Here is a 5430-nt window from a genome sequence, read left to right as displayed (position 1 = left end):
GGTATGGGAGTTCAGCGGGGCTGACAGAAGGCCTAAGGGAGGTGCCAGCCTTGAGAGTGAGCTCTCAACGGGCACTGTACGAGATTATGGCAGAGGTGAAGGCAGTACCAACAGCCAGAGTTCACTGAGTGCCTTCTGTGCGCCAGGTGATATTCAATGTAATACTCCCAACAATCCTACAAGGTCCATGCTATCGCTGTTTCCATTTTGCCAGTGAAGACACTGAGTCACAGAGAGGTCCAGGGTCGCAGCGTGAACACAAGGCAGAGCTGGGGAGTTTTAGCCCTGGAAGTGCAACTCTTGAGCTGACTCTCGGTCACAGCTCTATGTTAACCAAAGCATGGTTTCATTGTTCCTGTGTTACAGATGAGAGGACTGAGGAGTGGTGTGCTCTGCCCCACACTGCTAGGGCACGCAGCTGCCAGGCACCTCCCGTCCAGTCCTGCCCACTCCTTTGTTGTGGGGGGAGGAGTTGAGGAGGGGTGGAGTCGGGATGTGACTGCCTCCTGCTCACCCTTCTCCACCCCAAGTTTCCACCTTCCTCCTGAAGCTTTGTGCTCTTGTTTCAGGTGACAGGAAGCTACCAGAAAAAAGAGCCAGATAGTGAGTGAGCAGATGAGGAAATCAGAAACCTGCATTTGTCAGTCTAGGAATCGGTCCCACACGTCTTATGGAACTGACATGTGGCTGCCCAGGTAAAGTGTCCAGATGCCCCAGGCAAAGGGAGGTGAACATTAGAGGAAGTTAGAGCTTCCAGAATGGTGAATGTGGGGTAGTAGAGAAAATAGAGAAGGCTAAGTTGTGACAGAAGTGGGCTAGGATTAGAAGCCCTGGATCTCCATGGTGGGAAGAGCCAGAGAGATTAATGAGTCCAACCTCTTATATACTATTATTAATGAGAACTAACATGGCTTGGGCACTCATGTGCCCGGCATTGTGCTAAGTGCTTTCCTTGTGCCTACAACAATCCTATGAAGCAGGTGCTATATTTGTCTTCACTAAGAAACTGAATAAAAAGCTAATTGACCCAGTCAATGGTAGATCAAGACAGTCTCCCTCTCTCCAAAGCCCACATGCTTTTGTACTCTTTAACATTTTATGATGAACCATTTTAAATGTATACAAAGTAGAGAGAATATTACAATGAACCTCCATAATTTCACTGACCAGTTGCAATAATCATCAACACAAGACAGATCTTGTTTCATCATTCATCCCCCATCCACTCTTCCAGTACGAGATTATTTTGAATCTCACACATATTATTTCTTATTGTATCATCCTATTGGTATCTGTGCATATTTTAATAGGTATCTCCAAGAAAAAAAGACTTTCTTAATGTAGCCGTAATACCAGTGTTGTAGCTAAAAAAATAATTTCTTAATACCATCAAATATCCAAACATTGTTCAGATATCTCAGACTGTCCCCAGATGTTTTTTTAATAGTTGATTTGTTTGAACTGGAATTAATAGTCTCTATATTAAAAATAGAAATACCATATTATCCCTCAGTTTCAGTCCTGGGTATTTATCTGAAGAGAACAAAAACACTAACTCAAAAAGACACACGCACCCCGATGTTCATAGCAGCATTAGTTAAGATATGGAATCAACCTAAGTGTCCATCGACAGATGAAAGGATAAAGAAGATGTGATATATGTATATTTGTATGTGTATACACACACAATGGAATACTACTAAATTATAAAAACGAATTTCATCATTTGCAACAAGGATGGACTTGGGGAGTATTATGTTTACTGAAATAAGTCAGAGAGAGAAAGACAAATACTGTATGCATCACTTACATGTGGAATCTAAAAAATAAAGCTAGTGAATATAACAAAGAAGAAACAGACTCACGGATAGAGAGAACAACCAGGGGTTACCAGTGTGGAGAGGGAAGTGGGAAGGGCAAGACAGAGGCAGGGGATTAAGAGATACAAACTACTATTAATATGTATAAAATAAATCAGATACGAAGATATAGTCTGCAGCATAGGGAGTCTAGCCAATATTTTATATTAGCTATAAACAGCTTTTAAAAATTGTGAATCACTATGGTGTACAGTTGACACTTCCATAATTTGTAGGTCAATTGTACCTGAATTTTTTTAAAAAGTCCCAACATTTGGTTGATATGTAAAGTCCCCTCCCTGCTGCCATTGTTAAAGAGACAGAGTCACTGGCCTTGTAAACTTTCTCACATTTTGGATTTTGCTGATTATATCCGTTTGGTGCCATTTAACATGTTCCTCCATCCTCTGTACTTCCTGTAAACTGATAGTTAGATCTAGTGGTTTGATTAGATTCACATTTAATTGTTTGGCAAAGCCACTTCATAGGCAGTACATAGTCGCAGCCCTTATACTTACACCTACTTTTCTCCGGAAGACAAAAGGTCAAATCTAACTCAGGTTAGAGTCAGAAAAAAGCCAGAACCAGGATTGGAACTCAGTCTTCCAGCCCCCTGCCCTTCCACTCATCACTGGACTTGACTCTAGAATATTCTCTTTTACTAGGAGGACAGTTTGGCTGTCATTTAATCCTCTACCTCCTTCTCTAAGAGAAACCGACAGAGGAGCAGTGGGAAAGTTCAAGCCTTTCTCTGGCACATGGTACTAGCTTAATTTTAAACAGATGATGGGAGGGAGGGGTCTCCTCAAGGCTGGATGGGGCTCTGTACCTTCCGCTTTTGCTGGAGGACTGGAAGCACTTCAGCCAGAACTCTGGCACAGAAAGGAGATAGAGCTCCTTTCAAATATTGAGAACTAATTTACCTGAGTGCTGGTAGGAACATTTCATCTTTTTGACTTATCCATTTTCCTTGATAGGAAAGAAGTAGGTGAACACTCGCAGTGCTGGAGGCCTACTGAGGCACACAAAATTCCATTTGGGGGAATAGGAAGGCAAGAGCTAGTGAAGATGGCAACCCTTCTGTGCATTTCAGCACACGGAGCACTTTTTCTTCCCCCCTATTCCTGCTACACTGAGTATGCAAATATCAGAACCAAGATTGATACAGATAACCAGAACTCTTCCCATTGCAGTGGGAAGACCACCCTATACCAAATATTACTGGACCAGCGAGAGGGGTTGGGGAGGAAAGATGACCCGAATGCACAATTACAGTGAAGATTCACATTCACTGGACACTTAAAACACACTGGGAAGATTATGTGCAGTATCTCACTGGGGCTTCCCTGGTAGCTCAGATGGTAAAGCGTCTGCCTGCAATGCAGGAGACCCAGGTTCGATCCCTGGGTTGGGAAGATCCCCTGGAGAAGGAAATGGCAACCCCCTCCAATACTCTTGTCTGGAAAATTCCATGGACAGAGGAGCCTTGTAGGCTACAGTCCATGGGGTCTCAAAGAGTTGGACATGACTGAGCGACTTCACTCACTCACTTAATCCTCACAACAGCCCTGCAAGGTAAAACAGAGGTGCTTTAATCAAATCTGCAGGTGAGGGGGGATGTGAAATCTCACAGATACTACCAGTGAGGCAGAATTCAAATCTCTGTCTTTCTCATTTAGTGTCTGTAGCTTAACCATTAGGCTACAAGGTCAGCCAAATGAAGATGGTGATTTGAGAGGGGCTAGAAATCCGGAGGGCTTCCCTGGTGGCTCAGACGGTAAAAGAATCTGCCTGCATTGCGGGAGACCCAGGTTTAATTCCTGGGTTGGGAAGATCCCCTGGGGAAGGGAATGACTACCAATGCCAGTATTCTGGCCTGGAGAATTCCATGGACAGAGGATACAGTCAATGGGGTTGCAGAGTCAGACATGACTAAGCAACAAAGACTTTCACACTTTTTTCTGGGAATTTGGACGGGAGCTTCTGTAGGGTTCAGGAATGGCTTGGATAAGGAACACAGGGGCCCCTAGCCTTGGGGGACAAGTCATCCGATATTTTAACACAGGTCTCTGACGTTCGTGAATTGAATTTTATGGGCGGAGGGCTGGGAAGCCTCCACAAGCAGTTGACATAGAGAAGCAATAGTTAGGTGCTCTCCTGCTCTGCCTCTGTCGAGTTTAAGGCTCCTAACTGGAAAGGATCACTGGGGTCACATCCGACACATGTGAGGCCTTGTGTAAATTTGAAAGTGACACCTCTTGAAGGGGGATAAATTGCAAAAGCTGCCCCTCTGGGAGGCCCCTTCTGCAAGAGTGGTGTCTGTGTAGCACCCACTGCTTGGGCCAACGGTGGGTCAGATTTCAGCCCCCTTCATGGCCTCAGCCAAGCCATAGAGTATACAGCAGTCTCTAAAAGAGCCAAGCTGGTTTTCCACCCAACATGCTGTGTGTACACTTATCAAGGCCAAGTGACCCTTGCTGAGCTGTCATCATCTTTTGGTGGTTGTTTCATGTGACTGTGGTCTCAAGTCAGCTCAGAAGAGGACAGAACCCAATTACTAGATTACTCACGCTCCTGATTTTCTTTCTTTCTTTCTTTTTTTTAACCACATTCACAGCTGTGGCGCATTCAATGCTGTGGCAGTCAAATTCCCCCCTCTAACTCAAGAGGCCAGGTTCCCCCACCAAAGCCTCCAAGGGCTGCATGGTTCCCAGGCCTGAACCGTGGCTCCAACGAGGCCTCTCCTGGTCATCAGGTCCAGGCAGGCCAAGTGCCACCCTTCTCCAAAGCCTCCTCTGACTCTGCCAGCCCCTGCAGATACGCCTGTGGAAGCCTAACTGGCCTGCAGGGACACCTGCACTCCAGGCCAGCTTCAGGAGCCAATACTGGTGAAAGGAACACACACAGAGATGGGGCTGACACGGCAGGTCCAGACACCTACTTAGAGATCTTGGAGGGCCTCCTAGGGAGGTAGGGACTGGATGTAGCTCACCTTGTGGGCAAGGACACTGATAGTGGAGGCAGCAGGGAATTTTGTTTGTTTGCTGTTTTGTTTTGTCGCTGCTATTGTTTCATTTATTTTACCTTTTCTACTGTATTTTTTAATTTTTCTAACTTTGTTTCTTACTTTCTGTTATTATTCTGCTCTTTTCTGTTTGTTGTCTTTTGTTTTTTGTTGTTGCTGATTTTTTCTTTTGATATTTCTGTGTTGTTTTGTTTCATTTTGGTTTTTATTTTACTTTTATCTTTTTAAAATTTTTGGTTTTTGTTTTTGCTTTTGTCATTTTTGTGTATTTGTCTTTTGTTCTCTGAGCTCTTCTTTTAGTTTTTTTTTGTTTGTTGTTCAATTTTTGTTTTATGTTTAGGAGGCTGGTGGGCTGCCATCTATGGGGTCGCACAGAGTTGGACACAACTGAAGCGACTTAGCAGCAGCAGTTTTGTTTTTATTTTTGATTTTGGACTCTCATTTGTTTAGATGTCTTATTTTTTGCTTTCCTTTTTTTTTTAGTGGTGTTGTTTTGGTTTTTGTTTGCTTGGATTTGTTTTTATTATTTTTCTATGGTTTTATTTC

The 5430-nt window shown here is 43.9% G+C and overlaps 1 non-coding gene across 1 annotated transcript; it reads left to right on the top strand.

Annotated features, from left to right (window-relative positions):
* The first annotated feature begins 3202 nt into the window (after window positions 1-3202).
* TRNAC-GCA (transfer RNA cysteine (anticodon GCA)) lies at window positions 3203-3274 on the top strand. Its single transcript has one exon. It is a non-coding gene; the product is annotated as a tRNA-Cys (tRNA).
* Window positions 3275-5430: the final 2156 nt, after the last annotated feature.

Source organism: Budorcas taxicolor, chromosome 6, assembly GCF_023091745.1.
Source record: "Budorcas taxicolor isolate Tak-1 chromosome 6, Takin1.1, whole genome shotgun sequence".
NCBI classification, from domain to species: Eukaryota; Metazoa; Chordata; class Mammalia; order Artiodactyla; family Bovidae; genus Budorcas; species Budorcas taxicolor.
The sequence above is the reverse complement of the archived record's forward strand: the minus strand, read 5'-3'. Positions and strand labels throughout refer to the sequence as shown.